The following is a 12,616-nucleotide window of genomic DNA, read 5'->3' as shown; positions in this document are numbered from 1 at the left end:
AGAAAGAAAGAAAGAAAGAAAGAAAGAAAGAAAGAAAGAAAGAAAGAAAGAAAGAAAGAAAGAAAGAAAGAAGGAAAGAAAGAAAGAAAGGGAGGGAGGGAGGGAGGGAGGGAGGGAGGGAGGGAAAGAAAGAGAAAGAAAGAGAGAGAAAAGAAAAAAAGCAAGCAGGGAGGGAGGGAGGGAGGGGAGGGAAGGAAAGGAAGGAGGGAAGGAAGGAAGGAAGGAAGGAAGGTAATAAAAAAGAAAAAGAAAAGAAATAGAAAAGAAAAAGAAAATAAGTAATAGACAGTTCAGATTCAGGACAGTGTTTACCTCTGAAGAAAGTGAACAGAGAATGATTGGAGTGGGGCTCCCAGGGAGATCCAAGGGGCTTGGGAATGTTTTATTTCTTAAAATGGGTGGGAGGTACATGATTATTTATTTTTCTTTGAGCTATAAAAGTACATTATACACCCTCTTGTAAGCATGACAAATTTTATACACCCTCTTGTAAGCACGACAAATTTCATACACAAATCCATTTTAAGGTCAATCAGTATGGAAACAAGCAACGTGGCTCGGAGTGAGGGAGTGTCTCAAATCCATTTTAAGGTCAATCAGTATGGAAACAAGCAACGTGGCTCAGAGTGAGGGAGTGTTTAAGAGTTTCCTGGATGCCCTGTTACTTCCCTTGGAGAAACACTTGCTATGCACCTGCCTCATGCTAGGAACGGTGCAGCTGAATGGACTCCCTGCTGGCTCCTTTGTCCCTCCTCGCCCTCTTGTGGACGGGAGAAAAAAGCCACTCATGCTCAGAGTTCCTACACTAGTTCCGACACTCGTGCTCAGAGTAGTCTACACTACGCTGGAGATGGTCACACAGGCTTGCTTTGTCCTTTGTGATTCTTTTCTCTCCTTCACCACTCTGAAATTGCTTCTGAGGGTTTGATCTATGTTTTATACTATCCTTTATTTCTTCAGTGACCGGAATGCATACGTAGATACATAAATATTTAACCAGGCACACACTTTCCCGATTTTTTTCCCCTGTACCTAGATAGGAATGTGATTTCAGAAAGAAAGGAGTTAGGAGTGCAGTTTTGTGGGTTATTGATTATGTGTTGTTATTGTTAATGATAATAGTAGAAGTTCAGTGGTTGAGCAATCCTCCTGGGCACAGGGAACCTTCAGGTTACTCACTGGAGCCCTGATGGGGGAGTGTGTGGGCTGCAAGCCTTAGCCCTGGGCGGGCATCAGGCAGTACCAACCACCTGCCTGAGGTGAATCCCCGCCACTACCCCTACTAGCACCAATAGAACCTAGATGTCTTTCTACCTCCCCCATGCAGCAAATAAGAAGAGGGAAACTCTATGTGGGTCTCCTTGCAACATCCCTTGTTTTTAGAGAAACCCCCTTGGGAAGAGTAGGTCTCTCTTCTTGTTCTGGGTGTCATCATGCCAGAAGGTGATTCCGGAATCGTTGTAGCCATCTCATGCCCAATCGGAGATGAAGCTAATACCGAAGGGCAAATCTCAGTGGCTTACAACAAAGGGGTTTATGGCTCGCTCATGCTGTATATCCAACATGGATGGGTTTTGCCTGGGTCTCTGTTCTGAGGCCAGTCTATGGAGACAGCTCTTATAGGGGACCTGCTCATCTTAGCAGAGGAAAAGAGACATGAAACCTTTAAACATGGCACTTAAAACTTCTGTTTGAACTGGATCGTGTCTCTTACACATTTCACTAGCCCAAGTAAATCACATGGCCAAGCTTGAGTGAACAGAGGGGGTGGCATAATCCTAACACAGGGAGACTGTAAATATTTGGGAACAATTATACAATCTACCAAGGATGGCAAGAACCTAAGAATCTGGGTCCTCATGACATCACTGAGTCACACTTTATAACTGTCTAGTTTGCCATGTCTCTGGACCTACCTGTTACATGAGATTTTTTAAAGTTGCCTTTCTCATTTCTTCATTGTTTAGGCTGCAGAGGTTGGAGTGGCCTCTTCAGAAAACAATGGTATTTCCACACTTTTGTCCTTTAGCCTAGGATGCTCAAGTTCTCTGATGCTTTGACCCAACAAATAAATATCCCATAGTGACCCTGAAGCTTTATAAGCAACCTCAAGGAGGTCCAGGAGACTTTTGTGGAGCCAGGCCAGTTAGCAGAATTTCCAGACTCACAAGTCAAACAATTTTCTGCATCTTTATCCTAGAAAATCATAGAGGTATATGATAGTTTTTATTTAGCCAACAAACAGTTCCTTTTGAAGCACTCCCACCCACTCTCTTCCAGGCCAAGCTCCCATGTCCTTCAATGTGTGCTTTAGGCTGATTCTTTTTAATGGCTGTTCTTTCATTGTCATCTCCATAGAAAGCCTTCCTGGACTCCCCCAAAATGGTCAGTTGCAAATGACAGAAAAACACACTTAAGAAACAGGGAGCTTTTTTAGCAGGCCCCTGAGATACCACCCAGAATTGAAGGACATGTGTCTCCGGAACATTGGCTAGGGGAGGGATGGGGCTGGGCCTCAGAAAAAAACTGCAGCCAGAAAATGATAAGCCAATGATTCTCCTACCCTCCCCTCCCCTCCCCTCCCCTCCCCTCCCCTCTCCTCCCCTTCCCTCCCCACCCTTCCCCTCCCTAACCTCCCCTCTCCTCTTCTCTCCTCTCCTCTTCTCTTCCTTCCCTCTCAGGACAGACCAGCTGCCTCCACGTGGCACAGATCTGTCTGCTGTGAGCTCTCAAGCTACATGTTTTCTGACTCCACCACCAGAAAGAGAGAGGGGCCCTGTTTCTAGTTCAAGTTCTACCTTGCCAGGGAAAGCTCTGATAGGCCTGGCTTGGGTCAGATGCTCACCCCTAGTCCAACAACCATGGCCAGGGTTTTACCATTGGCCCAACCTGGGTCAGGAGTCCAAGCCTGTTCCAGGAGCAGGGGTGCAAGGACACAGCAGCTCCTGTTGGAGCCACCGATTGGAAACAGGAAAGGAGAAATACTCAGGGGAGCTGTTCTTAGAGGAAGGATGGGGGTTGCTGGTTAGACAAAAAAATAAGTGTCCATTCGACCTTCCACAGCACTTAGTGCTTTGTGTTGATTCTATGTCTACGCACCTATCTCCCTGCACTGAGTCAGACCCCGGAGGGTAGAGACTAAGATTTCCCCCAGTGAAAATCCACCACAGGCAATGCCTGCAGGGAACAAGCTCTCTCACTCAGTTGAGGCTTGGTCCTGTCCACTGTGGGACCTTGGATGGTATCCTTCATTTCTGAGAGTCTCAAATCCATAATCCGTAAGATTTCAATATCTTCCTCAAAGTTTCTTATGAGGCGTGAAAGTGATAAATTGTTAAAGTACCTAGAATGTAGTAAGTACTCAATACATGTTGATTAAAGAGTAATTACCAAACCCCTAAGACTCTTTCAATCTTTGGTACTTAGTTGACTCCAACTGCAGAGTTTAGGAACCCCCAAGATGAATGAACCTCGCTTCTGATACCAATTGCAAGGTTAGAGGTCCCCCCAAACCACCCCTGTGTTCTGTAATTCACCAAGAGGACTCAGAACCTTCCATGTTTATGGTTTATAGCAGCAAAAGGACACAGGCTAAAATCAGCCAAGGGAGAGAAGCCCTGGGGCAGGGGCCAGTGAGGTTCCAAGCATGGAGTTTCTACCCCCCGTGGAGTCACAGAGTACCGACTTTCTCAGCAACTATGGGTGACAGTGGCAGACTATTGAGTATTGCTAACCAAAGAAGCTCACCCAAGCTCTGGTGTCAGCAGATTTGACTGGGGCACCATCATGTGGACCTTTGTGGCTGCCCATGTGGCTGAGCTCAGTCTCCAGCCCTTCACAAGGTCAAGCTGATACTGTATGACCCAAATCCCCCCACAAATCATATTGTTAGACCATTTGGTGCCACTCAAAACCCCCAGAGAAACAGGCTCTTATCAGGCATGGCATTCCAAGGGCTTAGAAATCACCCCTCTGGAGCAGCGGTGAAAGTGCCAAACACTCTTTGGGTAAGGTTCACTGATTAGTAGAAAGCCGTACATTTCTTGTGTTATCAGGTCTGACTCTTGCCTCAATAAATCCTGCAGGCAACGGCTGTGTCTTTTTAAAAACCCTTTTTTTTTTTTTTTTTTTAAATTTTAGGTCCATAGTAGGCATGTGTTTTTTTAAGGAGGTACATGAGATATTCTGATGCAGGCATGCAATGCATAATAATTACATCATGGAGAATGGGGTATCCACCCCCTCAAGCAGTTATCCTTTGTATTACAACCAATCCAATTGCACTTCTTTAGTTCTTTCAAAAGGTACAGTTAAGTGATTATTGACTATAGTCCCCTGTTGTGCTCTCAAGTAGTAGATTTTATTAATGCTTTCTATTTTTTTGTACCCATTAACAATACCCTCCTCACTTCCCTTGCCCCAGACTATCCTTCTCAGTCTCTGATTACCATCCTTCTACTCTCTACGTTCATGAGTAACATTGTTTTGATTTTTAGATCCCACAAATAAGTGAGAACACAGGATGTTTGTCTTTCTGTGCCTGGCTTATGTCACTTAACATAATGATCTCCAGTTCCATAAATGTTGCAAATGATAAGATCTCATTCTTTTTATGGCTGAATAGTACTCCGTTGTGTATACGTACCACATTTTCTTCATTCATCTGTTAATGGACACGTAGATTGCTTCCAAATCTTAGCTATTATGAACAGCGCTGCAACAAACATAGGAGTGCGGATCTCTCTTCAAAATACTGATTTCCTTTTGGTGGGGTATAGACGTAGGAGTGGGATGGCTGTGTCATATGGAAGCTCTATTTTTAGCTTTCTGAGAAAACTCCAAACTGTTCTCCAGAGTGGCTGTAGTAATTTACATTCCCATCAACAGGTACAAGGGTTCCCTTCTCTCCACAGTCTCACCAGCGCTTGTTATCAAGGGGCTGTGTCTTGTCTCATGTCTTCATCAAACCATCTAATTTAGGAAAGAGCCTTTTGCAATTGTTCAGCAAGCAACTGATACCAAAATCAATTGAAACCTGTTATAAATCAGCATAGACAAGAAAATGAACTTCCCTTGTGCACACGAATGACCAGAACAAGCGGGAGCTTGGATGGAAAGGAACCCTGGAGGGGGAGTGTTTGGGGAAGGAAGCCAGTGGTATATTTTGGAAAAGTAGGCAATTTAAAAAACAACAAAAAAAGCAGTTTTAATGGCATTTGCTTTGCTTTCTAAGTAGCTCTATATTCACAAATTCAAATTCAAAACATACAAAAATACATGCATCAAAAATCTTCCTCCCAGATGGGCAATTTTAAAATGGAATTTTGAAGATGAAAACATCTGTTCACTTACTATCCCCTCCCTCCAACCCCCCAAAATATTCCGCTTTCAGGAATGGTTTCAGGGTAAATTGTTATTGTTTTGATTTTACCAAATGAGCCACATATAAAAACAATCATCTACATTTTAAATTGCGTGTCCTGCTCTCTGCCACAGACAAGGATAAGGTCGAATTTATTAGAAAATACTTTTCTTGGGCCGGGCACGGTGGCTCAACACCTGTAATCCCAATACTTTAGGAGGCTGAGGCGGGTGGATCATTTGAGGTCAGAGTTTGAGACGAGCCTGGTCAACATAGTGAAACCCCATCTCTACTAAAAATACAAAAATTAGCAGGACATGGTGGCATGTGCCTATAATCCCAGCTATTCAGGAGGCTGAGGCAGGAGAATTGCTCGAGCCTGGGAGGCAGAGGTTGCAGTGAGCCAAGATGTGCTAATGCACTCCAGCCTGGGAGACAGAGTGAGACCCTGTCTCAAAAAGAAAAAAAAAAAAAATACCTTTCTTTTATTCTAAGATAGTAGCCTTGCTCTTAGACTCTTCCCTGTGTATTTGGACTGACTTGGGCACCTTCCTTTGAATAATGAAAGGCTATCTCACCTTGAAGCACGCATCTAAATCCACACATGCTCTCAGTATTTGATGAGTAGATCTTCCTCAATGCCTCTGATCAGTTGAACTTTATTTTAATTTGAGAAATCTTGTATTTTTCATCACTTTATTTGCCTTCTCAGTTAGAGGCCTTTGTACTCACACAGGCTTCCTGCTATTTACCTGGCAAATAAAGCAACAATATTCTAGGCCTGTTTATCTCCAGGAAGCCTGCTGAAGTGCCATTAGCCAGAAGAGTGTGTCCAAATGGAAGCATGCAGGTTAATAGAGACCCGCCTTTGCAAACAGCAAACAAAGTCCAGCTGGCAGAAGACAGGACGAAACCGTATTTGCAATTACCTGTTTGTTCAGAAACCGTGTGGTGCGGGTCTGGGGCATGCTTTCTTTAGAAGACCCTCCCCACACGCCCACTGCACTTCTGGGCACCTGTCATCAAACCTGGCAGCAACTGTTTGTCTTTTCTCTGCCTCTTCTCACTGCCTGTGCTGGGAAAACAGAAGGACGGAAAACAAAGCCCCGAGGGCCAATTAACCCACAGTGCCACCCCTCACTCCCAGCCATTCTTCCTAAATGCTCAGACACATGTTTCTGATGCACTGTTGGGGACTCTGTCTTTCCTGCCCAGCATGCGGATGGCCCACCTTGGCCTTGCAGTCTGCAGAGGGACGTGCAGCCTGGCCTGGATTTGCCTCTTGGCTGTCTGTGCCAGGTGTATTCATCTGTTCAGGCTGCTGTAACCAAGTGCCACAAACTGGGGGCTTAAACAACAGAAACAGATTATCTCCCAGTTCTGGATACTGGAAGTCTGAGAACAAGGTGTCAGCAGAGTCGGTTCCTGCCAAGGCCTGCAAGGGAGATTCTGTTCCTTGCCTCTCCCCTGGCTTCTGGTGCATGGCTGGTGATCTTGGTGTTCCTTGGCTTCTGCTGCGTCCTCCCATCTCTGCCTTCATCTTGACATTGTATTCCTCATGCGTCTATGTTCGTCTCTGTGTCCAAAGTTTCCTTTTATAAGGACATCAATTGTGTTGAAATTGGGCCCACACTACTCCAGTATGAACTTGTCTTAACGAATTTCATCTTCCATGACCCTGTTTCTAAATATGGTCAAATTTTGAGGTATTGGGGTTAGCTGTCAACATCTGAACTCTGAGGGAAACGCAAGTCACTTTGTGATATGGTTTGGCTCTGTCCCCACCCAAATCTCTTCTTGAATTGCAGCTTCTATGATTCCCACATGTTGTGGGAGGGACCTGGTGAGAGGAAACTGAATTATGGGATCAATTTCCTTTATATTGTTCTTGTGGTAGTGAATTTCACAAGATCTGATTTTTTTTATTTTTGGCCCATGATGGTTTGACTTACCAGATTCTACTTCTGTTTTTAGAAAATGTTCTGCTGCTTAAACACAAACAAAACAAACCACTGATCTAAGAAGTACTGATCTAAAAAGATCTAAGAAATACTGCTCTAAGAAAAGCAGCACTTTTCTGACGTTAGCACTTGTCCCTGTCCCTCGCTTCAATATTCCTGCTCAGTACAACATTCCAGAATGACTCTTCTGAGTGATGGGATGATCAGAACTAGATTAACAACCAGGACTCTAGGACTGCAGAGTCCTACATAAGATAAGAAGAGCAGGAGCCAGTCTCAACCAGCTCTGGTTCTAACCAGCAGGGTGACTGAGTTTCAGGGTCCTCCTGTGTGAAGTGGGATAATTCTACCAGCCCTCTCTGCTCTATGGAAGAGCAAGCAAAAGAATTTATGTAAAAGCCCACTGTGAAGTGTATACTGTGAACAAGAATGGAACGTTCTGTCTTGCCAGGCTCTGTGATCAGAAATATGAGAAGGATTCACTCCACATGCATGCCGCTTCTCCACTATTTGTCAATTCCATGTTGTATTGATCCCAACAGCCACTAAATCCATTGCTTCACACGGATTTACAAGCTAGGAGGAGACCCATAGAGCCAATATCATTCATTATACCTTATTCCACCACAAAATCAATATAAATGTGTCATGAAAGATCAAAACTCTTCCGAGTCTGCACCATACCCATAAACTAAGCAGAGTTTTGGGATTTCTGATTTAATTTAGCTGTAAGTATCAGGAAATAGAGAACAGGAAATTGAGTAACAAGAAACAGAACAAAATCAAAAGAAGTCAGAATCAGAACGAAACACAAGGCCTAGGGATTTCACTGCTCAGCAGTGGGTCCTGGGTGTGATAGGCTGCTGGGTTTGTGAGTCCAGTGACCCATACCTCCTGATTCATACCTTGCTTGGTTCCCTCCACTTCAGTCTCAGCTGGGCCTGTGACTAGTTGGCTTGAACCAACAAAGTGGCAGAAAGGACGCTGTGTGGTTTGGAGCCTAAGCCTTAGGAGGACTTGGCAGCTTCTACTTCTGTGCACCTGGGAGCCCTGGGGTACCACATTAGAATATGGACGTCCTGCTGGAGAGGCCACATGGAGAGCTCAAGCCCTGAGACTACCAGCAGAAAAACCAAAGAACCCAGGCAGTGGGAAGAACTGAGGTCCCAAAGACATGATCTCAAGAGAGCCATTCCAGCCACCCCCAGCCATTTGAGCCACACTTGCTGGGGCACTGGACATGGGGTGAAGATGCCACCCTGAACCTTCCTGTTGAAGCAGAGAGAAGCTCAGAGGGCCTCTGAGTTACGTAGCGATGGCTCACAGAACAAGGGTTGAAGAAGCCAGGACAGGGGGTCCAGCTGGGGTCAGCTGTGCTCTGCCTCTAACAATTCCTAGTTGGAGGCCGGGCGCGGTGGCTCAAGCCTGTAATCCCAGCACTTTGGGAGGCCGAGACGGGCGGATCACGAGGTCAGGAGATCGAGACCATCCTGGCTAACACGGTGAAACCCCGTCTCTACTAAAAAATACAAAAAACTAGCTGGGCGTGGTGGCGGGCACCTGTAGTTCCAGCTACTCGGAGGCTGAGGCAGGAGAATGGCGTAAATCCAGGAGGCGGAGCTTGCAGTGAGCTGAGATCCGGCCACTGCACTCCAGCCTGGGCGACAGAGCCAGACTCCATCTCAAAAAAAACAAACAAACAAACAAACAAACAAAATTCCTAGTTGGAGCTGAAGGCAAGAAGTATGGGCAAATTAAAACCCTCAAGGGGCAAGTTAGGAAGCAAAAAGAGGAGTTACTTGAGACAAAATAGAGAATTCCTAGATGCTGTATGTACAAATAGAAGAAGGAAAGATGAGGAGAGGAACTTAGAAGGAAGGAACTGAGATGCTCTAATGGGGAATTTGATTAATTTCTTCTTCTCCATTATCTCAGGAAACTTTCAATACTGTTATCTATTTCTTGTGAATACATCATAAAGGTAGATGTTTGAGAGATGCACCTGAGAGCTGGGTGATACACTCAGGTGACACCTGCTCCTCAAAAGTTGTGTGCAAAAGCCCAGGGAACGAAGGATTTTCCTATTTGATTGGCTAAACCATGTTAATAAACTTTTGTGATTCAAAGATTTTCCTGTTCAAAGCATCCACGTAACCCCAAAGATGCTGCAGGAAGAGGCAATCCAGTTCTAACACAACTTAGCTAAATCATTTTGCATCAATAAGGCCAACCCCTCAGGTAATATAAATCCAATGCCTTTTTCAGTGATGACCAAGGTAAGGCAGGCCCCAGAAGAGCCCTGGGAAGAGAAAGCCAAGGCATATGTAGTCTTCAGGAGCCCATGGAATGGTCCAGAATTACAGGCAATTATTGCTCAAGAGGTCAGTATGGGTCAAACACCACCCTGCACCTTCAGAATCCACTAACTTCAGCCAGATTCAATACACATGATTTCTTACTCATATCGACACCAGCAGCAGCTATCTCTGGTCTTGGGTTTTCTTGGGGTTTTGCCATTTATTTGGCTCAGATTTTACCACTGACTGCTGGCACTCCGCTGCTGATCCAGGCCCTTCCATACTCATGCCCTGCTGTCCTTCAATCCATCTGTCCAGGGCTGACATCAGCATGGGTCCCCGTCCCTAGCTTCAATATTCCCACTCAGTATAAACATTCCAGAATGACTCCTCTGAGGGATGGGATGATGAAAACCAGATTAGCAACCGGGACTCCAAGGAAGTGAGAGGGTTTGAAGCAAGCCAAGCAAGCAGTTAAGAGATAGAACCTCCAGAAGAACATGGACATTGAAGAGGAAGGTAGGGCAACCATGAATCTGACAGCAGGAATCCCAGACAAGCAGGAATCCAGCCATCCTTCTCTAAAGATCCAAGAGGAGCAAGTCAAGAAACGGGGGGAGAAGGCTGGCCACAGCCCCAATGTAATATCATGTGCACTGTTGTTGAAGAAAAAAATGACCCTGGAAGTGAAAAGCGAAAAACAAGAAGCCCTTGACCCTAAGGCATACATTTAAACATCAGAGGATCTTTTCCATAACTCTGTCTCAGGGACAGGAAAACAATCGAAAGAGGAGATGGGTGGCTGCACCTGCCCAGACATGAAGACAGGGCAAAGGTTGGGATGAAGGCAGGTTGGGGACATCACTCTTTACTTTGGTCCCTACGTTCCTTGATATTCAGTCAGGCCACATGAGTGGTACTCAAAGCAGCCTCCTATGCCCAAGAGAATGCCCAGCCTTACTCCAAACGTGGCCTCTGTGCCATCCACAGAGCCCCATCATCTCCTCATCATCTCTCCTTAGACCTGAATAGTTATTTGATTGGGTTTTTAGAAAGGGGAATGTCAGTGGCGAGAACAGGAAGTTCACAATTCCCATGATATGCTGAACAGGACAAGCAAAAGGAAATGTCACTATCCTCAAAAGACAAGTCACACACCAACCCTTCCAATCAAAAATACAACAGAGTGGCAGCTTGTCCTTTGCATGTGATCCTCAGACTCCCCTTGCAGTGCATCAAGCTGAGTCACATTTGGCCATCGTTGAGGGGTGGCTGTAAAAGTTGCCCCTCCATGGCCCTCCAATTATTCCGTGCCACAGGCCTGCCCAGTGCCATTCAGCTGCAGGGCCACTGTGTCTTCAAAGACCACACAAATAACAGACTGTCAGAAATCTGCATAGGACTAGGAGAGACTGTGAGGCCAGGCAAGAATGACTCCCTCTGCAGAACCCTGCTGCAAACCGCCCCTTAGTTGATCTGAAAGGAAGATAAGCTCCATCTATGTGGGAGGAAGAGCAAAGTGCTTTCCTTCTGGTGTCTCTGAGCAGATAATTGGAGCCAGAGTGACGGGGAGAAAGCAAATTCACACCAGAGCAGCTGTTTCTTCTGCCTGTTTTGAAACTCATTGCAAAAATATAGACTTCAAGGATGGAAGTGCAGTGACTTTCCATGCCCAGGATGGTGGTGTCATCTCGCATAGCAAACGGAATGGTGTTCTCCCTGTGGCCAATTTTGCATTTTAATGCCTTGAGAGGCAGCTGTCTTGTAGACAGCAGTTTCACTGTGTTTTAAGAGAGTTTTTGTTCATATATCTCCCCATTCACAGTGAAAATATTGTCTCAAAGAGCTCCTAGAAGTGCTTTATTAGAAACCTAAAGTTTTAGGCCAGGCGCAGTGGCTCACACCTGTGATCCCAGCACTTCGGCAGGCCAAGATGGGCAGATCACTTGAACCCAGGAGTTCAAGACCAGATGGGGCAATGTAATGAGACTTCATCTCTACAAAAAATAAACAAAATTAACCACATGTGGTGGCGTGCACCTGTGGTCCCAGCTACTTGGGAGGCTGGGCTGGGTGGATTGCTTGAGCCTAGGAGGTTGAGGCTGCAGTGAGCCAAAATCACACCAATGCACTCCATCCTGGGAGACAGAGCAAGACCCTGTCTCAAAAAAGAAAAAGAAACCTAAAGTTTTGAAAGGTGTTATGGATTGAATTGTGTTCCCCTCAAATTCATATTCTGAAGCCCTTACCCCCCAGTACCTCAGGATTGTGACCTTATTTGGAAATAGGGTCATTGCAAATGTATTTCGTTAAGATGAGGCCATACTGGTGTAGGGTGGGCTTCTACTCAAATATGACAAGTATCCTTATAAATAGGGAAAATGTGGCCACAGATAGTGGGAACATGCCACATAAAGATGAAGGCAGAGATCAGGGCGGTGCTTCTGCAAGCTGAGGAGCCCTGAAGATTGCCTGCAAACCATGTACGCCAGTGGAGATCATGGAACGGGTGCAAACCACAGACGCTGAGGGAAGAGCATAGAACTGGTGCAAACCACAGATGCTGGGGGAGAGCATGGAACGGGTGCAAACCACAGACTCTGGGGGAGAGTATGGAATGGGTGCAAACCACGGACGCTGGGGAAGAGTATGGAACGGGTGCAAACCATGGACGCTGGGGGAGAGTATGGAATGGGTTTGCTTTCACAGCCCACAAAAGCCACCCCTGCTGACACCTTGATCTTAGACTTTGGACCTCCAAACTGTGAGACGTTACATTTCTATGGTTTAAGCCACCCTCTTTTTAGTACTTTGTTACTGTAGCTCTAAGAAACTAATGCAAAAGACATTGCTGTATATGGATGAAAGAAAAGGACAAGTCGAATGAAGCTGACGCTACTTAATGAATTAGGTAGATCCTAAGTGTTTAAAGGGGTTAAAGGGTACATAATTCAAGAGAAAAATATTTCACCTTCCAGGAATGTATTTTCTCACTG

This window comes from Theropithecus gelada, chromosome 18 (assembly GCF_003255815.1).
Source record: "Theropithecus gelada isolate Dixy chromosome 18, Tgel_1.0, whole genome shotgun sequence".
Lineage (NCBI taxonomy): Eukaryota > Metazoa > Chordata > Mammalia > Primates > Cercopithecidae > Theropithecus > Theropithecus gelada.
This window is presented reverse-complemented; position numbering follows the sequence as displayed.